General features: G+C 40.0%; 1 protein-coding gene and 1 long non-coding RNA gene across 38 annotated transcripts in view; one reads left to right on the top strand and one right to left on the bottom strand.

The window, feature by feature from the left end:
- Positions 1-25534, top strand: part of SOX13 (SRY-box transcription factor 13) — a 76610-nt gene that overhangs the window by 13199 nt on the left and 37877 nt on the right. The gene's annotated exons all lie outside the window — the stretch shown is intronic.
- Positions 5730-12391, bottom strand: LOC127562679 (uncharacterized). 36 transcript variants are annotated; one of them, XR_007953783.1, is made up of 8 exons: positions 7706-12391; positions 7104-7292; positions 7012-7057; positions 6683-6869; positions 6497-6636; positions 6218-6356; positions 5937-6030; positions 5758-5890 (listed from the first exon to the last, which is right to left on the bottom strand). It is a non-coding gene; the product is annotated as an uncharacterized LOC127562679 (long non-coding RNA). The 36 variants fall into 36 exon arrangements; XR_007953762.1 differs by having other exon boundaries at positions 6218-6309; positions 6451-6636; positions 7012-7292; XR_007953769.1 differs by having other exon boundaries at positions 6218-6263; positions 6451-6636; positions 7012-7292.

Genomic DNA, 25534 nt, shown 5'->3' with positions numbered 1-25534 from the left:
CCCTCTCGCTGCTTCTTTTCCCAATCTGGATGTACAGCTGACCTTAAAACAAGAAAAGGGATATTAGAGCTCTTCTAGTCCAAATGCTCCATTTGGAGCAACTATAAAATGAAATATTAGTAATCATCTTCCAGGGTTGTTGTGAGATCAAATGAGATAATACCAGTGAAATAATAAATGCCTTTCAGTGGGTTGGGAAGGGAAGCTGTACATATTGCTAGAGTAAGGAGTGTTTTTCTGTACTATTCTAGGTAGGCATTTAGGAAAAATCCTATGGTCGCCAGTTCAGGTTTCCTCCTCTCCCATTCTACCTTCCTCTCCCATGATCCCTGGTGTCCATCACCTACCTAGTGGTTCCTGAATTCATAGACTATCAAGCCCTTAAAAAAATCCTCATTTCATTTTACTTTTCCTGGACCTGTGATTCTATCTGTAGCAATCCCAGACTCCAGATGGGAAACTTTCTACCCGTGAGGATCACTTTCCCAGTAGTCTTAGAGAGCTGAATTGTCTAGCCCAGGATCAGCCAACCATCCTGGAGCAGATTTAGGACTTCAGGCCAGGTTTCCTAACTCCAAGGCCAGCTGTCCATCCAACTACAACAAACTTGCTTCTCTAAATCCCTCCTTTTACCAAGAGGGACCCAGAGAAAGGAACTGGTTTGTCTAAACTCACCCAAATACTTAGCAGTCTAGCTGAAATTGCAACTTAGATCCCCAGACTGGTAGTCCCTATGCTGATAGGCAGACACTTTCCTCAAACAAAGACTTTTGGTTGGGTATGGCTGGACCCTGTGCTAGGAGGCAGACTTGTGATGGGCTCTGGAAGTTCAAAATGAGAATTCAGAAATCTTCATTCAGGGCTAGCCTCAGGCAAAGTTGTGGAGGGACTTTAAGCTATTCTCACTTCTGCTCAGAGATGTACTGAAGTGAGCCCAGATCCAATTATTAAAATTTCAGGATGAGCATTTACATCTCAGAAATGAACAAATGTGAAAAATCAGGGCTTGACTTACTGTTTTGTTGATTGCCTAGACTTAAGAGAGCAAGAAATCTTCCCTCACATCCTCCCCCTATCCTTGCTTAGACATTTACTAAAATACCCTTGACTCTTCTTAATGCCCATTGGATCTATCCTTCTAGTCTCTTAATCAATAAACATTTGTTTTTGGCCTAACTCTATCCTGATCTGTGCTAAACCCTTCCACATAATCTTCAAATTTTGCCCTTGGGGTGAATTTTGTCACTTTCCTCTGTCCTAGATTTCTGACTAAAGGGAGTTATAATTTAATGATAACATTCAGATATTATTTGCATTTTAAAGGAGGCTTCTGGAGATGATTTTTTTTTTTTTTTTTTGGCTGAGGCAGTTGGGGTTAAGTGACTTGCCCAAGGTTACACAACTAGGAAGTGTTAAGTGTCTGAGACCAGATTTGAACTCAGGTCCTCCTGACTTCAGGGCTGGTGCTCTATCCACTGCATTACCAAGGTGCCTCTGGAGAATCTTTAACCCAAGAAATTAATTCTTTGGGTAGAAATTCTTGTCATTTGGTAGATTAGTCTAATTGGGGCCTGAGGGTGCAAGTCTATGTGTTGCTCCTAAAATTAGAGTCTGGAGGGAATGGTGAATTTAAAATAGATGATTAGAAGTCAGAAGACGTGGGTGAGAATCCTGAATCTGATATTAGCTGTGTGGTCTTGAGCAAATAAGTCCATTTTTTTAGGCCTCAGTTTCCTTAATTGTCAAATGAGAAGATTAAACTGGATGATCCCCAAGTTCTCTTCCAGGTCTAACAAAAATCAATAATGCTTTTAAATGGTAATATTGACCATTTCCCCCTCTTTCCCCTTACCTCATTCTGTAAACCTGTCCTACAGAGCCACTAGGGAAGTTTATTACTGAAGACTCCTGTATAATTGAAATCATACTCCTTATGCTGAGATAGGGGTCCTCTCCCTTTGAAACTCCTTTCTCCTAGAGACTTTTGGGTTGAGCCAAGTGTGTCAAGGACAGAAGAGAGGAATGAAAAAATAGATCTAGAAGGGAAGGAGTGTCAGGCATGGGTACCCCAAAGAACTTGAGCATGTGTGTGTGGCGACATATTATTATATGCTAGCGTGTTCCTGGATGTCCATACCAGTATCATGGGGTAGTGGGAAGAGTGTTGTCCTTGGAGTAGGGGAGAAATACTGGTTCGAATCTTATCACTTGGTAGTTGTATATTCTGAGCAAACCATTCAAACTGAGTTTCAGTTTCTTCAACTGTAAAATGGGGCTAATACCTTTTAACATCTACTTTTTGGGGTCGTATGATTTATTTTTGGGGGGGGTTGTATGATTTAAGTAAGATGATGTTTCCAAGCTTTCTAGTGCTATCTGAGCTATTTAGAGTTGTCCTAGTCTAATGGAAAGAGCACAGACAAGAGACCTTGACATTCCGATCCAAGTTGACCCTTTATAGGTTTATGATTAAGAACAAGTAACAATTTGTGTGAACCTCACTTTTCTCTTCATTAAAATGGGAACGAATTGGGAGTGTTTGTGTTACCTGCCTCACTAGCTCGTAGAGAAAGCATTTTACAAACTTTTCATCATTCCTCTTGTGTGTGGGTCCTTTGCTGGGGTACAAGACTGTTGGGATAAGGTTGTGTGGTTGTGGGCGCTGCCCATTGGAGGAGTTGTGCAATTGTGGGTACTACCCTTGGGAACACCTGGCTCCAGGGTGATGGTGGAAGCAAGGACAGCAGCAGGGGCAGCAGGGACTGCCCATTTAAGGGGGTAGTGTGTCTGGGGTGCTGCCCCTTGGGAACACCTGGCTCCAGGACGATGGTGGAAGCAAGGAGAGCAGCAGTATTTGGGGTGGGGGCAGCGGGCAGTGGGCGGTGGCAGTGAAGACTGATTTCTAGGACCAACTGTGAATTAACTCGACTGGCTGCTAAATGCCTTTGCCCTGTCTGTCCCCCTCCCCTCCAGTCCCCTCCCTTCGATGCCCTCCTGAAAATAAACAACTATGTCAACAGCAGGGTGATTGTGCGTCTCCTACAGGCTCCGCTGCCAGGACTGGGCAGGTGTTGGTGGAGGCTGCCAAAGGCCCATGCTGGGAGCCAGGGCTGGGCTGGGGCTATGGGAGCCGCAGGATAAACAAGGCCGCACACATGGAGGCAGGCAGACAGGCGAGCTAGGAGGGGAGAGAGAACAGGTGTCTCAGGAGCCAGAGACACAAAGAGCCTCTTGTCTCCTCCCCAGCAGCCGGGGATAGCCACCCCCCCCCCTTCCTCCTTACCCAGGCTCAGGCCCAGTGACCAGGTCATCGGTGAGGGCTCTGGGAACAATGAGGGAGTTGGCTGTTTCCCTACCCTTGTCCCTCCCTTCCAACACTCCCTCAGCTTGACTTGCATTCTTCTTAAGGCCAAAATAAAATTGTTCCCTGGTTATTGAGGCCTGGGGAGGAGAGCTAGGTCAAAAGGCAGGTAATTGGAGGTCTAATCAGTGACCAACAGGTTCTGTGATGAACCATTCCGGGGCCTCAGGTTCCCCATTGACACATAAGCAATTTACCCCGCAAGATCCTGAGGAAAGAAGTGGGAGGAAAATAAGAAAATCTGGTCCTTTTAAATGGTAGGGCCAGGCCCCAAGCCTAGATGTGATTGAGAGGCCTTGGGGAGGATGAGGAGATCAGAGCCTGGCTGACCTCTGGCTGATATTCTGGGAGGAAGCCTTGAAGGTGAGAACTAGATCTGGGCTCTTCCTGCGTCTGCTGATAACTGGTCATGGGCCTTAGTTTCCTTCTCTGAAAAGAGGGAGTTGAACTGGATGCTGTCTAAGATCTCCCCAACTCCACCTTACATGATCTAGTCTAACTTCATTTTAAGGATAAGGAAATTGGGGCTGGTCAAAAGGGGTTGGTGATCGAAGGAGGGTTCGTCTACGCCCCGAGCACAGTCCCTGCTTTTGATACCCCCAGCAGTTGGCGATACTCCTAGACCCCTTCAGTGTCTTCCTCCCATACCCGATAGTCTGGTGTCACTCAGCTTTTATTTCTTTGGAATAAATGATAACTCGGTGAGCGGTGGTCTGCTGGTAAGTGTTTGATAACCAGCTCTCTTGGGGGAGGGAGGGAGAATAGGCTACAGGACACACTTTTAAATTTGGAATTGCTATTCAGTCATTTTCTAGTTATGTCTGACTCTTTGTGACCCCATTTGGGCTTTTCTTGGCAGAAATACTGGAGTATTTCTTCACCTCATTTTTTAGATGGGAAACAGGGCAAAGTGATTTTGCTCAGGGTCACACAGCTACAAGAGTCTGATTCTGGATTTGAACTCAGAATCTTCCTGACTCTGAGCTATCACTGTACCTTTTAAGTTTAACTTGCATTAACAAGTTCTTATCACCTTCTTAAGTTGAGACAATCAACAAGATAAATTGCATCCCTAATTTATAAGCTTTGAGATTTAGATGTCTACACTGCAAATTAAACAGTTGGCGAGCCAGTTTGAAATGACTCCAATCCCAACTGACTCCAGTCCCTTCCTTCTGAGGCAAGTAGTATAAGTATTCTGGTGCCCATTTTAAAGATGAAAAAATGAAGTCTTCGAAGCTGAATGACTCATCCATGATCACACAGCTATAACAACAATGATAATAAGCATTTATATAATGCTTTAAGGCAAAGTGCTGTACGTGTGTTATCTCACTGAATCCCCACGACGAGGCTATTACCAACAACAATTTTCTAGGCTGACATGGTTGTTTAAGGTCAGGCAGCTCAAAAGTTTCTCAGGAAGGATTTGAATTCAGTTTTTCCGACTCTGAGTCCACATTTTGGGATCCAACCAACCTTCATCACTGACTTCCTGTGTGACTTTGGGCTTTGGGGACTCAGTTTTCCTTCCCTTCATAATCTGTGGAGACTCATCCTTGTCTCTTCAGAGATAACATGGGGAAGGGCACTGGAATCCACACCTGGCTCCTTCACAGTAAGAGGCGCAGTGGGACGATGAAAAAAAGCAGTGAATTAGGAGTTAGGACTAAGGTTCAAATCCCAGCTCTGGTTCTTATCTGTGTAACTTTAAGTTCCAATCTCTCTGATCCTCAGTTTCCTCATCTGTAGAATGAGGGGGTTGGACCAGATGGCTGGCTTAAAATTCGCTTAAAACTCTGTAAGTATAACCTAATAAACAGGAGGGCACTCTGAAAAGGCAGTTATAGAGCTCTAGGAGCTGGGGGTTTGGAAGCTGGAGCTGATAGTTGGAGTGGAGTTAACCAGGCTGAGTCTCTGAAGCCAGAGGAGAACCCTAATTCAATGGTTTTTGTTTTGGGCCTGGGCCAGGCTGTTTATAGCAAAGCTAAGATTGTTAATGACAGGGAGATGTCCAAAGAGGCTCCCTTCTCTTAGCCCAGGCATCTGTTCCTCAAACGTCTGACAGCTGAGGCAGCTGAGACTCTAGTCCCACCCTCCTGACTTGGGTTAAGCCTTCCCAGGGGCTAAGGTATCTTCTCCCCAGCAGCTGTGTTGGTGTTGGGGAAAATTGTTCTCTTCTTGGGGGAACCCTCTTTCCCCAACACCCCCCTCACTTCTGAGGCAGCTGAGTCTAATGGGAATCAAAGTCTCGGTTGGCTCTGCCACTGACTTGCTATATGTCTTTCCACAAGCCTCCAGCCTTCTCTAAAACTCAGATTTCCCATCTTTATTATGGACATCTTTGTTCTGAAACTCAAATTCCCCATCTTTACTAAGGAGATACTCACCTTTGTTCTGAAACTCCAATTCCCATCTTTACATGGAGATACTCACCTTTGTTCTGAAACTCCAATTCCCATCTTTACATGGAGATACTCACCTTTGTTCTGAAACTCCAATTCCCATCTTTACTAAGGAGATACTCACCTTTGTTCTGAAACTCCAATTCCATCTTTACTAAGGAGATACTCACCTTTGTTCTGAAACTCCAATTCCCATCTTTACTAAGGAGATACTCACCTTTGTTCTGAAACTCCAATTCCCATCTTTACTAAGGAGATACTCACCTTTGTTCTGAAACTCCAATTCCCATCTTTACTAAGGAGATACTCATCTTTGTTCTGAAACTCCAATTTCCCATCTTTACTAAGGAGATACTCACCTTTGTTCTGAAACTCCAATTCCCATCTTCACATGGAGATACTCATCTTTGTTCTGAAACTCCAATTCCCATCTTCACATGGAGATACTCACCTTTGTTCTGAAACTCCAATTCCCATCTTTACATGGAGATACTCACCTTTGTTCTGAAACTCCAATTCCCATCTTTACATGGAGATACTCACCTTTGTTCTGAAACTCCAATTCCCATCTTTACTAAGGAGATACTCACCTTTGTTCTGAAACTCCAATTCCATCTTTACTAAGGAGATACTCATCTTTGTTCTGAAACTCCAATTCCCCATCTTTACTGAGGAGATACTCACCTTTGTTCTGAAACTCCAATTCCCATCTTCACATGGAGATACTCACCTTTGTTCTGAAACTCCAATTCCCATCTTTACTAAGGAGATACTCACCTTTGTTCTGAAACTCCAATTCCCATCTTTACTAAGGAGATACTCACCTTTGTTCTGAAACTCCAATTCCCATCTTTACATGGAGATACTCATCTTTGTTCTGAAACTCCAATTCCCATCTTCACATGGAGATACTCACCTTTGTTCTGAAACTCCAATTCCCATCTTTACATGGAGATACTCACCTTTGTTCTGAAACTCCAATTCCCATCTTTACATGGAGATACTCACCTTTGTTCTGAAACTCCAATTCCCATCTTTACTAAGGAGATACTCACCTTTGTTCTGAAACTCCAATTCCCCATCTTTACTAAGGAGATACTCACCTTTGTTCTGAAACTCCAATTCCCCATCTTTACTAAGGAGATACTTACCTTTGTTCTGAAACTCCAATTCCCATCTTTACTAAGGAGATACTCTCCTTTGTTCTGAAACTCCAATTCCCATCTTTACTAAGGAGATACTCACCTTTGTTCTGAAACTCCAATTCCCATCTTTACATGGAGATACTCACCTTTGTTCTGAAACTCCAATTCCCATCTTTACATGGAGATACTCACCTTTGTTCTGAAACTCCAATTCCCCATCTTTACTAAGGAGATACTCACCTTTGTTCTGAAACTCCAATTCCCATCTTTACTAAGGAGATACTCACCTTTGTTCTGAAACTCCAATTCCCATCTTTACATGGAGATACTCATCTTTGTTCTGAAACTCCAATTTCCCATCTTTACTAAGGAGATACTCACCTTTGTTCTGAAACTCCAATTCCCATCTTTACATGGAGATACTCACTTTGTTCTGAAACTCCAATTCCCATCTTTACATGGAGATACTCATCTTTGTTCTGAAACTCCAATTCCCATCTTTACATGGAGATACTCACCTTTGTTCTGAAACTCCAATTCCCATCTTTACATGGAGATATTCATCTTTGTTCTGAAACTCCAATTCCCATCTTTACATGGAGATACTCATCTTTGTTCTGAAACTCCAATTCCCATCTTTACATGGAGATACTCACTTTGTTCTGAAACTCCAATTCCCATCTTTACATGGAGATACTCACCTTTGTTCTGAAACTCCAATTCCCATCTTTACTAAGGAGATACTCACCTTTGTTCTGAAACTCCATTCCCATCTTTACTAAGGAGATACTCACCTTTGTTCTGAAACTCCAATTCCCATCTTTACATGGAGATACTCACCTTTGTTCTGAAACTCCAATTTCCCATCTTTACTAAGGAGATACTCACCTTTGTTCTGAAACTCCAATTCCCATCTTTACATGGAGATATTCATCTTTGTTCTGAAACTCCAATTCCCATCTTTACATGGAGATACTCATCTTTGTTCTGAAACTCCAATTCCCATCTTTACATGGAGATACTCACTTTTGTTCTGAAACTCCAATTTCCCATTTTTACTGTTCTTTGTTCTTCCTGAGAGTGAGTTACAAATGCTAGAAATTTACAGACTGAGGATTATTGTTATAATTTTGAGATTTTTCACCCTGGCTTTAAAACTTTGTTGTGACGCCTGTTATCCTTTATATTTGCAAAGACATGGTTGTTTTCAGGATATGTCTTTTATTTCAGTCTTGTGAGAAAAGCAGCTTAGAAAACCAAGACCTAGAAAAACTAAGTCACTTGCCATGGTCTCATAACTCATTAAATAGAACAGGGCATAGAACCATATCTCCTGATATAAAGTCCAATACCTTTAAAACAAAAAATAAATAAAAATTTAAAAATTACTATTTTTTAAAATGTCTGTATCACTTCTCAATGATTCCTTTGTCCACCCCGTCAAGCAAAGTAAATGAACACATTGGCCATGACTGAAAATATCTCATTCTGTGCAAAAGACTATCACCTCTCTGTTTGAGACTCGGCAAGCACATTTCAGTATCAATCATCTGAAATCACAGTGTCAGTTAACAAACATTTATTAAGTGCCTAATATGTTCCAGGCATTGCATTAAGCTCTGGATATACAAAGAAATACCAAAGGTAGTTTCTCCTCTCTAGGAGCTCTCCATCTAGTGGGGGAGAGAAATTATGCAAAAAATTGCATACAAACAAGATATATACAGACTTACCTGGAAGATACGTTTCTAGACCACCATCAGAAAATTAATATTACATAATAAATCAAGTCACACAATTTTTTTTGTTTCCCAGTGAATATAAAAATTATTTATACCATGCTATAGCCTACTAAATGTGTGTTAATAGTATATATAAAAGCAATGTACATACCTTAATTTTAAAAAATTACATTTGATAAAAACTACTAACCCTCTGCCTCTTCAGGATTTGTCATCTTTTTGCTGGTGGAGTGTTTTGCTTCTATGTTGATGGCTGCTGACTGATGAGGGTGGTGGTTGATACAGGATGAGGTGGCTATGGCAGTTTCTTAAAATGAAACAATGAAGTTTGCCACATGGATTGACTCTTTCTTCCACTTGAACACTTAGAGGTCATTGTAGGGTTACTAAGTGGCTTAATATTGATATTGTTGTATCTTGAGGAATAAGGAAGCCCAAGGAGGAGAGAGATGAGAGAAAGGAGAGACAGGGAATGAAGGGTTGGTAGAACAATCAGAACATATGCACCTTTTATCAGTTAAGTTCACCCACTTATTTGTAGAGCCCCCAAACAATTATAATAGTAGCCTTGAAGATTTCTGATTCCAGATCACTATAATGGATATAATAATAATGAAAATGTTTGAAAAATTGCAAGAATGACCAAAATGTGACATAGAGACACAATGTGAGCACATGCTGTTGAAAAAAATGGCACCGACAAGCTTGCTCCATGCAGGGTTGCCATGAATCTTCAAATATAGGGCAAAAAAAAAAAAAAACAACCCACCATATCTATGAAACACAATAAAATGAAGTGTGTCTATACAGGATAAATGGGAAACATTCAAAAGGAAGACATTAACTAACATTAAAGGGGAATTGGAAAAAACTTCCTGTAAAAGGTGGGATTTTAGTTGCCAGGCAAACCAGGATTTGGAGATAAGGAAGAAGAGAATTCCAGGCTTGAGGGACAGCAAATAAAAATGCCTAGAGTCTGGAAAATGGAATGTTTTGTTTGAGAAATAGCAAGGAGACACCAGTATCATTGGATCATAAGTACATGTTGAGTTATAAGATATAATAAGACTGAAAAGGTGGGAAGGGTCCAGGTTATAAAGGGTTTTGAATGTCAGACAGAATTTTATATTTGATCCTGGAGGTGATAGGGAGCCACTGGAATTTATTGAGTTGGGGGAGAGGGTTATAGGGTCAGACTTTCGCTTTAGGAGGATTAATTTGAAGCTGAGTGTTGGCTAAAGTGGAACAGAGAGAAATTTGAGGTGATAAGGGCCTGAACTGGGTAGTAGCTGTGTCAGAGAAGGGAGGAGGCATATGTAAGACATACCATGAAGGTAAAATTGACAGAACTTGGTAATAGATCAGATATAAGGGTGGAATGAGAAAGAATAAGGAGGCAAGGATGACACCTAGGTGACTGGGAGTAGGTAGTTCCCTTGACAATGATAGGGAAGTTCAGAAATGGGGGAATGGTAATGAATTCTGAAGTCATTATGGTTATCATGTCACTTGTTTGGGTTTTGTTGTTGTTGTTGTTGTTTTCCTTTTTTTATTTTATATCATTTCATAAAAATCTCAAGTTTCTTTGGATTCTTCATATTTTATCATCTCTTATAACCCCAATATTCTACTACATTAATATGCCATCATTTTCTTCACCATTGCACATTTGAAGGGTCCTTGCTTTCCTTCCTATTCTTTGTAACTACAAAAAGTTCCATTATTGTCTTACAGATACTAGTTTGCTTCTTGTCCTTTGTACTAAGTGCTGTAATAATGAGGAAGACCATCGCTTAGAACTTTCCCATGCAATTCCTCCAGACCAGTGGTGTGAGTCTCCTGGATTTTCATTGAAATATTCCCTATTCCCATGCCTCTTCTTGTCCTATGGCATCCTTTCAATGGTCTGTTCTCCTGGAGGTTCCCAGGCTTTTCTGGTGTCTGGACCCTATCTAACCTTTGAAAAATTTGTTTTAAGAAAAAAAAGTTGATATCTTGCTGAGGAAACAGCCCCAATGCCCTTTGTCCTTTTGTTCTGACATGTTAGAATTGTTCATAGGCAGGGCTGATGGACACAGGAGAACATCTGGAGTCCATTGGCTAGTAGGGCTCATGCTTCTTTGAAAAGTTCAGGCTTTTCAAAAGTCACCCTATTTCTAGCTCTAAATCTGTGAGCCTAATAGTACTTGGCCCGTACTTGGGTCATATTCAAGGCTGGGCATGGAATCTTGTTTTCTCCCTTCCCAGCAGACACAACAATGTGAGTATTAGCCCTTGGCTTAGGGGACAATGGGGGTGAAATGAGGCCAAGTGGAAACAATATTGCAAAGGAGGATGCTGGCAGATAGTCCCGTGGATGTGGTCATTGGAGAGGTCTGTCTTGTTCAAACGCATGGCATCAGCTGCCATATTGTTGATGCTGCTGGGGAGGATAACTAGCCCACTGATTTTTGTGCCTTTTTTTTTAAACTCAGGATCTAGAGCTGATTGATTTTCCAATGCAATTGTCCTTGGGCAAAGGATGTCAAAATGTTCTGTTGTTATGATGGGAATCTCCTGATTCTGTGACAAGTGGTTTGGAGTAATGCTTCCTCAGCATCTTTGGAGTTAGAATGGAGACTTTAGCAATTATCTTGTCCAATCCTCTCATTTTACAGATGAGAAAACTAAGGACCAGAAAGAGGAGGTCTTGTGGACCAAGCTTTAATGGGTCTTAAGTAGCAGAATCAGAATCAGAATGGGTCCTTTGGCTCCAAATCCAGCAATCTTTCCACAGCCATCAGATTTTGTGAGACATCCAGCTGGTATGTGTGATATAATGCCCCTTACATTCCAAGTTCTCTTGCAAGAGTTGAGAAATAAAGAAGACCTTCTCTTCCAGGGTTCTTCTCTTGTGTCCAATTGAGCATCACTTTTTCCAGAGTTGACATGGGTGATGAGGACAGTGGCATTAGAATGTGACCCTGGATGACAAAGAGAGCCCCACAAAGCTCCCCTTCAGAAAAGGGAGCTTAGAAAGCAACTTTTAAAAAAGAAAGGCATCCAATGGAAGTTCTGTATGCAGGGAACGAAGGGAGGAAGGTGAGAATACCTTCAGAGAAGAAGATGATAATAGCTTGACTGGCTGCCATGCCCTTGGCTCCATAGGAAGGTATGGCAGCGAAGAAAAACCCCCACTCTACAAAAAGTGCTGAGAGTGTGGAATTTAGCTCAAACATGAGATCAGGGCAGAGATAACATTGGTTGTTTGTCCCCTCTGGGTTTGAGTTATGGGCTTCCGGAAGCAATTGGAGGTGCCTGGAGTACATCGACTATCTCCATTGCAGTCAGTTCTCATTGTCCATTCTCTCATCTGCAGTCCTTGATGCTGCTCTCGCTTTGCAGGTAAGCTCATTCCATTCTCCCGCTGCCTTCTTTCTATTTTGCTGCTTTCCCTTTCCACCGGAATTAGAGAGATCTCCATTCAAGGGAACTTGTTGACCAGGGTGGGATATTTTAGAGTTTGGAAGGGCAAGTGCCTGTGGTATAGAAGGGAGAAGCCCAAGAGCTGGCCCCTGGACTCTGTCAAGTGTTGTAGTGTTGTTCCTAGTATATAACCAGAGGCCATTTTATTGACCCCCTGCCACTAGTCCGATCTTTACTATCCAACTATTCCTCTCTCTAGACTTACCGCGCCTTTGAGCATAAGGAAAAGTAGTCAGTTACCTTGGAGTTTGAGGAAAATAGTATTGGATCTAGGGTGGAGAGGGATGTCAGTAGCACTTTTTTACTTTCCAGGTGAGGAAACGGGTATAGAAAAGAGACGATGCTTGTCTGAAGTCACACAAGTAGATGATGTCATACCCAGGGTCCAGACCCTTTTCTTTCTAACTCTGTAGCCCACATTGTAAGACAGTGCGGGAGATGAGTTGTTTAATGGGAAAGCCATATTCCAGCTATTGAGATTCATTATTCCATTATTTACACCACACACACACACACACACACACACACACACACACACACCTCCTTCTCCCCAAAGCAGACATTGACAGAATCATATAATTTGTCATTTTCCCTTGCATTCCTCTCCTCCATGTTGGGTCTGCTTCTTTTACATTATCTTCTAGCCTTTAATGAGAAGATCTAGCTCTTCTTCCTTTCAGAGACTCTTGTCTAGATGAACTTGGGTTCAATTCAATTCAACAAGCATATTATGGGGTACCTACTATTCTACTCTGGATGTCAGGTTTCATCCCCAAAACCTTCTGCCCTCTGTTTATTTTTGCTCTTCCTAAAAGTTCTTCCACATACATGTTCGGACATGTGATGTGGGGGATTAGTAAAAGGTGAATAAAATATAGTTCCTATCTTCAGAGAGTTTATAATCTGAGTTTACTCTCCTCTAGCAGAACTGATCATCAATGTGGGGTCCTAGTCAAAGAAAATACTATAGGAGGACAGTGTGAAAGAACCTCCTGATGGGAAGAGGAGAGAGAGATTCCCCATGGAAAGTTGATGGCATAGGCCATCATTTGATTGAAATTTGATTTCAGTGAATGAAGATGGGAAGAGATCTTAACTGAGGGAACCTGCTGAGCAAAGTCATGGAGGTGTAAATAATAGTCATAAATGATATTTGTTTACAAAGAATTTCTGACATATGGTAGATATTCAGAAAATACTTAACAATTGATTGAACGGTCCTTCTTTGACTCTTATTCCTCTGGGTTATTTCCTGCATGCTTCCTTACTTTACTAGGTAAAATTCTTGAAAGTCCAGAATGGCTTTGCTTTGTTATTTGTATCCCTAGGGTAGCACAGTATTTGGCATTTAGTCAGAGCTTAATAAATGTATTTTCCATTGATACCTCATTTGAATCTCAAAATGGCTTCCTGGAGAGGTTCATTTTGGCATTTGGAGGAACTTTCCTCATTAGTCGATTAAAGAGCTGAAACTCCCAGAAATGGAGTCAATTGCTCTGAATCACCCAGCTAATAAGTAGATTGTGAAGGTTTTAATAGCCTGAAGTGATGTTAGAGATCTTCTGGTTCAATCCATTCATCTTAGTAAACTGAGGCCCAGGAGCGTGTCTAAAAAACAGCTTTTGGTTCAATTGGAACATTGGGTACATATCCTCTGTATATCAGTGAGGATCAGTGAGAAATTAGGCTGAATTAGATTGAGAGCAGTTATGGGTCTTTTCTGTCTGAACTGATTAGCTCTGTCTCTGAAACCGTTCCACTCTTAAGAGACATCAATGACTGGGAGCTTGAGTAAAGCTAGAGTAAAATGGTTAGCTTTGCCTTGCCCAGTGGTTATGGTTAACATTCCTAACTCAGAAGGCTTTTCTCATGTTGCATTCACTGAGATCAGCTGAGAATGTGGATGGCTCCCTGAACTGCCTCCCAATTACTGGAAAGATCAGTGTCCATGCCAACAGCTGGTCCACTATTGTCGAGAGCCACACATCATTCATTTCAGATAGTCAACACTTTGTTTTAAAAGACAATGTTAGTTTAATGTTGGTATTCCTGAACTGTTTAATGAGATTCCCAACATTAAGGTGAATTAGGAAGATCCCCAATTAATTAAGAAATATTTATTGATGTTTGCTCTTCAGCCCTCATTTGCTTTATCTGTAAATTGAGATTAGATTCCATTAGCGGTTTGTAAGCCAAATTCTACATGGCACAAATATGGTCTCTCTGAGAAAACTAATTTTTTATGAATATGAAACAAACATTATATATGATATTTTTATGACAGGCTTTCTAAATGACAATCAAGTTTCTCTAAAATTTTCCCAATATCCCCCACTTCCTTTATACTGTGGGTTTTCTCTGTGCCCTTCCTATGGCACAGCATTTTGGGATTCTAGTAATAAAATATAAACCTTAGTACATTCAGTGACTAAATTGTCCCCCGGCCAACTGGTGCTTAAGCCAATAATCTCTGCATTCCCTTATTGCTCTTAAAAAAAAAAAAAATTCTAAGACGGACTGTAGGTACTATAAACAATATTTTCCTAAGTACTTAAAAAGAAACAAAAATATTAATATGTCCCCTGCCTTCAGGAAGCTTGTAGTTAATTCAGGTGATATGATTACTTTGACCAGGATTTGATGTCTTAGTAAACAAATTCTCTGGAAATAATGTTTGTTTTAAGAGACAATTCAGGTAAGGGGATTTTGAGGAAGTGTGGGTCTTCTGTAAGAGATTGGGGGTGGGAGTAGGAGAAATGAATAGGGTTGCATGAGCATAAATTTAAAATTGAAGATGCTCTTTAGAAATCACTTAGAACAACGGGCTAGGTTCTGGTAGACACAGCAAGATATTTTCCTTTGTGTTCAGAGAAAGAATGCCCTCTGGGTAAAGGGGAGTCTCTAGGCCCTCTTCTGGAAGTGGAAGAAATGGGGAATACTTCGTTGAGGGTGTTTAAGGTTTGAATTCCAAGGACTAGAACTCGGACCTTAAAGTCGTCTGTTATTTCTGTCTCTGCTGTGAAGTTTCTGGCAGCCATGTGTGTTTCGGAAGCAAGTTCTCTTTGCTACAGAGGTTTAATTCAAGCTAGAAGGAAGCGTAATCTAATACTTGGTAATTCTAGGGCTGTTAGGGACATGTATAGATGGTTGACAAGGGAGATAGGTCGGAGACACATTTGCCATAATCCTTTAGCTCTTCCTAGTAGGAAGAGCATTGGATTCAGAATCAGAAAGTCTAGGTTCAAGTCTGACTGCTTTCCTGCTCTAGGAAAGGTTATTCCCTGACCCTCAGACTCCTCATCTGTAAAATAGGGATAATAATGTGCCTCATAGGACACTGGGAGATGAATACTTTATTAATTCTTATGGAATTATGTAAAGATCAGTTATTATACTTAATCTCATATTAAATTAAATGATAGACTTTTTCTGATTTATGCTCTTGAACAAATATATGAGGCAGCAGCACGGGCCAGTGGAACTGGCTTTGGAGTTAAAAAACCTGGGTTCAAATGCTGACTTGGAGTTACGTAAAGATCAGTTATTATACTTAGTCTTATAATGAAATTAAGGGGACAATTAGACTTTACACTCCAGATCATTGCCTTCTCAGATAGACTTTTTCTGATTTATATTCTTGGACAAATCTATTAAGCAGCAGCATAGTCCAGTGGAACTGTTTGTGAAGTTAAAAGACCTGGGCTCAAATGTTGCTTCTAAAGTTTACTACCTCTGTGTCTGAGGCAAGTCATTTGACCTTACTAGGTCCCAGCTGTAAAATGGCAGAGCTAAATCTGAGTGCCTCTACACTTCTTTCCAGCTCTAGGTCAATAGTTTATGTCAAAGGTGCCAAATGCAACCCATAACCTTCTCAGTTTCAGCCAGAACAGATTAAAATGTAATTGAGAAATCTTTAAGAAAATAAATAAAAACACAATAAAACACAGATGGCATTTTATTTTAAAAACTATGTCAATATGCTGCCCATATGATTTCTATGTATGGATTGGTGGCCCCATTTTTATCTGGGTTTGACATCACTGGTCTACGTTTTGGGTGGAGATGAAGAGTCATTTTTTTTTTCAGTGAATTTGGAGGTGGTTTGAAGAGAAGCTGACCTCATTTACCCTCATTACCCTGGGCAAAGTTAATTGGGGGTTGTAGAAGAAAAAGGAGGCAGGAGTAGGGTTGCTAGGGCCGGGCTGTTCTGAGGAGAAGGAAGGAGATGGAGGCTTTGGAGTGATGAGGGCAGGTAATCTTTTTTACCCTTCCATGGTTGTTGCTAGCAGAATCATCTGAGGGTGAGACAAAAAAAGTGCCCTGGATCAGAACCATTGGTGGGTTTTACAGACTCAAGACACATAGTGGAACATTCTCCCATATTTTGGTTAAAATGAAAATGATAGTGATACTGCTGACAAGAGTACTATTAATTGAATGAGAACTTAAAAGAAATCCTAGAGAGATCAACAAGATCAGTTTTCTTATTTTACAGAGGAGGAAACTGAGACTGGGAAAGCAGAGGTGATTTGCCTCCAAATCACTCCATTAGCAAGAGTCAGAGCTAGGACTAGAAGCCAGATCTCCTAAATCTCAGGCTGGCTTATGTTCTTTCCAATATACTATAATATAGCCCCCTCTTTTTTTTTTTATTGACATCTTTTGTCTTTTTATCACATGTATTTTCTTAATCTGTTTCTTTTCTCCTTCCAGAAACCTATCCTTCATAAAAAAGAAAGGGGGGGAGGAAGGGGATGGAGAGAGGAGCATCAACAAAAACAAACCATCACATGTCCAAAGTCTGTTATCATGTACAGCACTCCTCATCATAGTTCTCCATCTCAGTAAAGAAGGGGAGGGAATCTCATTCCTTCTTATGTCTTCTCTGTCTCCTTGCTCAATTTTGCCAACAAGAAAACTACAACCTCGGGTAGTCACTTGTGGGATGATAACAGAACAGCTTTCTCTATCCTTACATCATCATCATTTCAGGTTTTTTTTTTTTTTTTTTTTGAAAAATTGAAAGTAGTATCACAGTTAGATGGAGAGGTCATCTAAAGGGCAATAAATTTGGCATGAAAGGATGTTGGTTTGGATTTTTTTCCACTAACGGCATTGGCTAAGTATCTTTGGGGATCTAATTTTCCTCATCTATAAATTTGAACTAAGCAATTTCGCAAGTTATGAACTTCTGCTCTTAACCCTCTGATGATATTCACAGGATGCTCTTGTAGTAAAGAAACAAGTCATCCTACCTTTTCCAGACGGTAAACTGAGACATTAGTTACTCTTCCAAAGTCATAGAGCAAACTGAAGATGGAGACTGGGTCTGGAACTCAGTTGTCTTGCCTACAGAGGCCAGAGCACTTTTCCTGAGATTTCTCATTCTAGATAGGTGACCAATGGAGGAAGGAAATGAGGGTGAAATGAAGGAATTGGCTTTAAGCACAAATAGAGCTTTTCTATGGCCTTTGACTACCTACTTGAAAGACCTGACATAACCTTCAATATAGGCTACATGGAGGGAGTAGGAGGTAGGACACCTCCTAATTAGCTGGGGAGACAAAGGTGATGTGGAGGGGGCCAGGGGAAGGGGTTCCTTTAGCTAGTGTGGCAGGTTTGACAGTTTCTGTCTCTGGATTTTCCTATGGAGTACACTTCAATTAGTGATGTTAATTATGGCCTTGTTAATACCCTACAGGGTTCTCTGGAGTCCTCAAGCCCTCAATTCTGTTATTCCCATGGGGTCGTGATCATTCATTTTATTTCCTGCCCCCTTTCTGAGGAATATCGAAACGTCATGACTTTTATTCATTCTTCTACCTTGGAGGGAGGAAGACCTCTTGATGTATGGAGAGACACAAGCTTGAGACTTGGTTTCTCCTTCAATTCAGCCATGTGACCTCTGTGATGTCACCCAGCCTCCTAATCTGTCAAATGAGGATAGTGATAATATGTTTTGCTTGCCTGGGGTTATTGTAAAGATCGTATGAGATAATGTAGGACAGGGAAAGTACTTAGAAAAGTTAAAAGTGGCCTTCTGATTTTATGAATAATAATATCACAAATATTATTATTATGACTCCCATTATTATTTGTTACAACTATTATTATATTTTCCATCTTACCCAGGAGAAACTGAGGGACATATAAATGATATGTTGTACCCTTACTCCCAGAAATAAATGGTTGTTCATTTCTGAACTCAGGTTTCTGAATTTTTAATCCCATACTGTGTGTTACCCTATCTACCCTCATCATTAGGAGACCTGATGAGGCTCTTTTGTTTTGCTCTGTGATGCTGGTAGAAAAAAAGTCATTTAACCTCTTAGAGCTTCAGTTCTTCCATGTTTGATGTGGGAAAATCTATTAGGAAGGAAAAAATACAAAACAACATTTAGAAAACATTTTTGAAAATCAATCCTTTTTGTTTTTACTTTATCACTTTTATTTCCCAAAATATTCCTTTCTCTCCCATACTCTAAGAATCATCTCTTATAATAAAAAGTTTTAAAATTTAAAAAGGAAAAAAAAACACCAGTTCAGTAAAAACAACCATCATACTAATCTAGTATATCAGTTACATTGTTATCTGTATTGTTTAATATATATATATGATTTTATATATATTGTTTCATGAGTATACACCACACACACACACACACACACACAATATTATCCTTGTTACACAATCCTCCCACCAATGACACTTACTAATTCTGTTGTCTACTCTGGGCAAATTATTTGACTGCTACCTTCCTCGGTTTCCCCAACTGCAAAATGGAAGTGATAATAGCAACTATCTCTGAGGGTTTTTTGTGAGAATCAAATCAATATTTATAAATCTCTTGGCACATAGTAGGCACTTAAGTAATTTTTCTCTTTCCATCCCCTACTCCCTGCTTATAAGAAAAGGAAAGAGATGCAGTCTCATATCATTTCTTTAGGATCATGCTTAGTTATCATTTTACAATATTTAATTTTTTATAAATAGTGTTATGTTGAAATCTTATTTTTTTTTTATCACTTAGATTTCTCCCTATGTTCTTCCCTCACTTCCTTCCAGAGCCATCCCTTAACAATATTCAGTTGTCATTTGTTGTTGTTAATCTTTACTTTTATATTTTGGGAGTCATGTCTATTATTTTCCTGGTTCTGCCTGCTCATATCAGTTCATATAAATCTTCTCATCCTTCTCTGACATTTTGATATTCCTCATTTCTTTCAGTGCAGGAATATCTTGCTCTATTCATGCACTGCAGCTTGAGGCAATGGACTTTGTTTCTAGTTCTTTGCTCTTATGAAAGGGGCTCCTCTGAATTTTCTTTCTGACTTTGATCTCCCTGATGTATGTGCCTAGCAGTGGGAGAAAGAATGATATCCTAATGCTAATGATACTTCAGAATATTTTCTGAGTATGAGGGGATGAGAAGATATAGAAACTTTCATTACTACTTCCATTATTTCTGATGATTTCCAGCATGTGGATGCTCTTCCTCATGGTTTAGATTATAGCCCCCTCCCAGATTTTATAGACTGTCTTCACGAGCTGCTGTGTTCTTTTTTTTTTTTTTTTTTTTTTTGTAGGAACAGATATGCTTTGTTCTTAAAAAAAAAAAAAAAAAAAAAAAAAAAAAAAAAAAAAAAAGTTATCTATCGGTAGCCAGACGTCTCTGTAGAGGAGCCTCTCTCTGGGCTCAGGTTGGTTTTAGGATGATGGATTTACAGGGGGGCTGTTCTTGAATCCTTCAGCTGGAGAGGATCTGTTAGGATTTGCCGTCTCTCTGGTTACTAGTGAAGGATGGGAGGGTGTAATTTACATTCTACTGGTATGGCCTTTGAGATCCGTGGGTCATCTCTAGACCTGTTGTAGGAGGCGTCTGGGGGAAGGTTTTAGCTGGAGGCAGGGTGGGGGTCAATAGTATATTGTCAACAATACTCTTTGATCTGTAGTGAGTCCCATATTACAAGCAACATAGAACAAAAGGTTGGTCACAGGGGAAAAAAAATTGGTATTTGTATTCAAACTATGGACTTGTACTTTAAGACTACCTCCCAACCCCTAAGGCTAGTGGGGATGAATTACACTAAGCCATCCATATTTTCTTCTGGTTCTCTTAGTGACTATCATTTGCATTAATGGAATGGGAGCTTCGGGAGCCCAGGAAAAGAACTTTTCTCTTTGTGTGAAGATTTCCATGCATTTTGGTTTTTTTACTTATTACATTCTCTTTTGCATTTAATTTTTTCTGGATGTCTTATTTTCTCCCTCTTGTGTGAGAGTGTAAACTTCTTCAGGTCCAGGACTGGGTCATATATCACTCCTGATTGGGTGGGAGCCCATGTAGGTTCGTTCTCTCTCTCTCTCTCTCTCTCTCTCTCTCTCTCTCTCTCTCTCTCTCTCTCTCTCCCTACTTAGCATAGTGCCTAAATAGAGTAGAAATGCCATAAATATGTGTTGAATGAAGCTAATTTCACCACTCTGCTGGAAGTCCTGCCCTTGGCCTCATTAACACTAACTGAGGTCAGGATTCTGTTATTACCATGACCATATGGGCCAGGACTTCCTTGGAGAGCCCTGATTTCAGATGTTCTGCCCCATTTCCAAATGGAAGGGAGGGGTAACCCAACCCCAAACATCTTTTGGGAGACTGTGTCCTGACTCAGTGCTTGGAAATAAGACTGTATAGAATATGTAAATGAAAAAACATGTGTGTGTGTGTGTGTGTGTGTGTGTGTGTGTGTGTGTATTCAGTAATATAGATAGAGCAATAAAGAAATTTCTGTAATTTAGAAAACCCCATTTCTACTGGGGGAAATTAACCCTATAATGGGGAGAAGGGAGGAGATCGAATCTACTTGAATCTCGAGGCTCTTAAGAACAGAGACAGATCCCTGGCCACCCTGTTTGTGAAAGCCTCCATATCTTGGGTCTCATCTTTCTGCCCAGGTTCTGACTTTTGCTCTGGTTGGAGGGATGGCTGCCTCTGTATTTCAAGGAAAGATCTGGGGATTTAGGATGAAGTGGGCAATGGGCAGAAGGTCAGATGTTGAGGAAGGGGGTGGCAAGGAGGCAGGAGGGTAGGGAAGAGGGCAGATTGTTTTTCTGGTTGTTTCCATAAGTTTGTCAGATGGGGTGGGTGACTAACTGGGCGTTCCAGGCTTTTGTTGCTCACCTCTTTCTCTCCCTCCTCCTCTTCCCTGCTGGCCCCTTTGAAATGGTGCCAGGACCCAAAAGGGGAAAAAAAGCCACGCCATAAAGGAGAGAACGAAAATAACAAAAAAGAAAAGAGAAAAAGAAATCTTGTTTTCATGCAGGACTTGGCTGGTGATGGGGTAGATAATGGGAGAGGAAACTCAGCTCTTGCGGAAAGAAAGAACGGAACACTTTGTTCATTAGAAGAACAAGAGCTGCTCGTGCAAGGGTTACAAAATTGGGGTTTCCGATGTACGAGCTATCGTAGAGATCTCTGAGATGATGGTGATTAAATAAAGCCGCTACACAGGACGGGTGGTTTTTGCACACAGACTTGGGTGGGGGAAATGGGCCCACCCACCTTCTTTTGAATAAGAGTCCTGGTCAAAAGTCATAGGGGCCAAATTCATGGGCCATAGAGTTGAAATCTTTCTAGCAAGATGCCCCTTTTTGTGGCTTTCTATATTCATCATCTAGGGGAGAGTTTTCACTTTTTAATTTTTTTTTTTGCTTCTTGTCTCCTTCTGGCTTTCAATAAAATTTCTTATATCCCCTATATAATATGAAAAGAAATTTTAGAGTTATCCGTACATTTGTATAAATAACGAAAGCTTTATTCAGTATATAACAATTTTCGGTATCAAGTTGTCTTCTCTCCAATCCACAAATATTTTTCACTAGCCATACTATTTTTAGAGTATTTCAATAAGAAAATAATAATGTACCAAATATTCCTTTTTTTAAAAAAATAACTTTTTATTGATAGAACCCATGCCAGGGTAATTTTTTACAGCATTATTCCTTGCATTCACTTCTGTTCCGATTTTTCCCCTCCCTCCCTCCACCCCCTCCCCAAGATGGCAAGCAGTCCTTTACATGTTGAATAGGCTACAGTATATCCTGGATACAATATATGTGTACAGAACTGAACAGTTTTCTTGTTGCACAGGGAGAATTGAATACAGAAGGTATAAATAACCCGGAAAGAAAAACAAAAATGCAAGCAGTTTATATTCATTTCCCAGTGTTCTTTCTTTGGGTGTAGCTGCTTCTGTCCATCTTTGATCAATTAAAGCTCTCTTTATCGAAGAGGTCCACTTCCATCAGAATACATCCTCAAACAATATCATTGTTGAGATATATAATGATCTCCTGGTTCTGCTCATTTCACTTAGCATCAGTTCATGTAAGTCTCACCAGTCCTCTCTGTATTCATCCTGCTGGTCATTTCTTAAAGAACCCAAATATTCCTTATAACCCCTTGACAAGCTTCTCATATCCCTTAGGATTAAATGCATCCTATGTTGAAAACCTCTAATGTAGGATTAAAGTGAGGGTTCAAGAAGGAAAGAAGCATGTTAATTGAAACAATTACAGAGGTCTAGTTTCTCACATATCAAGGGGTAGCTTCTTATTTGGTTATTATTAATAAATCGTTAGTTGATATTAATCAATAATCAAAAAATAATAACCAAATTTGATTATTATTAATTTGCTTCACCGAGAGCCAATGACTCTCTATTAAGTAGCTGTAAGCTTAAGATGTGTCAGACAAGGTCAGTGGTGGAGAGGTCAGCTTTCATGTGTGAAGCTATGAGAAGGGGCCCAGGGGATCCTTCAGCATGGCCTCTGTACATAGGGTAAAGTTCAAGAAGCATGTTGGCAAATCCCTTTAATTCTTAGGCTGAAGAGGAGGTGGAGGGCATCCCTGGAGCTAGAAAATTTTGAGCTGCTTTAGGGCTAAAGATAGTTGGGCATTTCTACTAATTATAGCACCAGCATGGTGGTCCTGTAGTAGCAAAGGAGGACACCAGATTTGTCTAAAGAGGGGTGAACCATCCTAGTTTAGACAGTGTAAGTTGAAGCTTCCATGCCATCTGCATTAGCACTGATTGGGTCCCATGGTGCTTCCAACCTAACCATGGTAGGAAGACACCAATTTCAGAAAAGGAAAAAAGGAGAAAATTTTGAGACTTGAAACTAGAAGATGATAGATACAGGCCCCATTTTGTATGGGGCAGCTATAAATAGGGCAAGTCCCATAACTATTCTAAGCCTCAATTGTTTCATCTGTAAAATGGGGATTATAATACATGTGTTAAAGTACCTATACCAGTGTTGTGAGGAAGCAATTTTATAAATTTTAAAGCCCTATAGATGTGCGAGTTACTATTTTTCTGAACTTGTGATTATATCAATGAATCAATTATCAGTGCCCATGATGATATCTCTTTCTACTAATAAAGACCAACAGATCTTCATATTGTCTAACTTAGAGCCTAGTAGAGTTGCTTGGGGCATTAAGACTTAAATAACTTTTCCTTGAGATCCCAGCTTGGGTATTACAGTGGAATTCAATCTTATTGACTCAGTCTTCATCCCGTGTGCTGTAGAGTGTTTTGAGTTATAATTGTTATTTTTTTTTTTTATTTGGACTAGATCACCAGTAGAAGAATCTCGCAATGATGAAGTTCGTTTATTATTGTTGTTGTTAATATTTTTATTCAGAGTTGATCCAGTTTACTCTGGACTTATGGATCTTCCTTATCACTCCTCCATCCACAATGACTGTGTCTGTTCTAAAGCCTCAGAAGTATATGACAGATGGGTGAGGGAAAGATGCATGGTGCCAGAGGAAGGACAAAGGAAGAAAGATTGAAAGACAGCCTCCCTTCCCCATCCCCACCCCCATGCCTCAGTAACCCCCTGCAGGTCATGGTGAGAAGGAGCCAACTCTGATATCTGGAGCTATGGATGAGGCTTGGGCAGCAACATTTGTTTAAGTGGCTTTAAAGGGTTTGGTTCTGATCCCTTCGAAAGAGAAATGGGTTTGGGGCTCAGTGCATGAAAGGAGACAGAGGGGATTTCTTGAGAGTTCTCACTCATTCAGCTTTTATTTATGGGCCAGCTCCTGACATTGGAGAGGAGGATGAATCTTCTGTTCTCTACCCCATTTCCCTTTCGGATTGGATGACTAGAGAGAGAATGAGTGTTTACTCGGTCCTCCATATCAACATTATTATTAATTATCAATCATATTGGCTTAGAACTGCCATGCAAATAAAAATCAAATTTGTTCATAGACATAATAAGGATTTCAGAGCTGCTCTCAGTCTTGTATCATTAAAAATTGTTTTTTGATTTATTTTTTTATTGTGAATCTAAGTCATCAACAAACATGAATATTTAAGTATACAAAGAATAAAAAAGAAAATTTGATGTTAAACCATGTATTTTTATTATACATAGTTTGAATTTAACATTTGCATATGTTAAATTTAACAAGATAGTAACAAAATTGTTTTATTTATGTCCCCTTCTGGACTGCTTTTTATTTTTTCTTTGCATATTTTAAAAATGTTTTCTTGATTTAAAAAAAAAATTCTATAGCTGCCTACTAACTCACTCAACTCACTCTCCCATTCCCCCTTTAAAATAGAAACCTTCCCAGTTTCAATGATCTTGTAATGGAAAGAGTTATCTGCACCCAGAGAGAGGACTGTGGGGAATGAGTTGTGGATCACAACATAGTATTTTCACTTTTTAAAATTTTTGTTTGCTTGCATTTTGCTTTCTCATTTTTTTTTCCTTTTTGATCTGACTTTTCTTGTGTAGCCTGATAATTGTGGAAATATATATAGAAGAATTACACACATTTAACATATATTTGACTACTTGCCATCATAAAGAAGGGGTTGGGGAGAAAAGGAGGGAGAAAAAAATTTGGAACACAAGGTTTTGCAAGGGTGAGTGTTGAAAACTATGAATATGTTTTGAAAATAAAAAAGCTTTAAAAAATAGAAGACTTCTTATAACAAATTTACTCAAGCAAAATAAATCAACATATCATTGGCCATGTTTATAAATATTTCACATTTCACTATGCCTTGTGATGCTTGATTAAGTCATTCATTCCTGCTTAACTTTAACTTCCTCATATGTCTTGTGAAAAGGAGCTCTCACCCTCCTTCCCCTCACTCTCTTGAAGAGATAGAGATTATCCTATGAATGAGGAGGTTGTTTGGCACAATGAAGAGAGTGTGGGAGTTATTTTTTGTTTGCTTTTAATTTTTTTCAATTAGCAAGAAATTTTCTTTTCTCATCATCTCCCCATTGAAAAAGAAAAATGAAAAACAAAACCCTCATAACAAATATATGTTGTCAAGCAAAACAAATGTCCACATTAAGCCCCTCCAAAGATATGTCTTCCTCTGCATCTG

Source organism: Antechinus flavipes, chromosome 4 (assembly GCF_016432865.1).
Source record: "Antechinus flavipes isolate AdamAnt ecotype Samford, QLD, Australia chromosome 4, AdamAnt_v2, whole genome shotgun sequence".
NCBI lineage: Eukaryota > Metazoa > Chordata > Mammalia > Dasyuromorphia > Dasyuridae > Antechinus > Antechinus flavipes.
The sequence above is the reverse complement of the archived record's forward strand: the minus strand, read 5'-3'. Positions and strand labels throughout refer to the sequence as shown.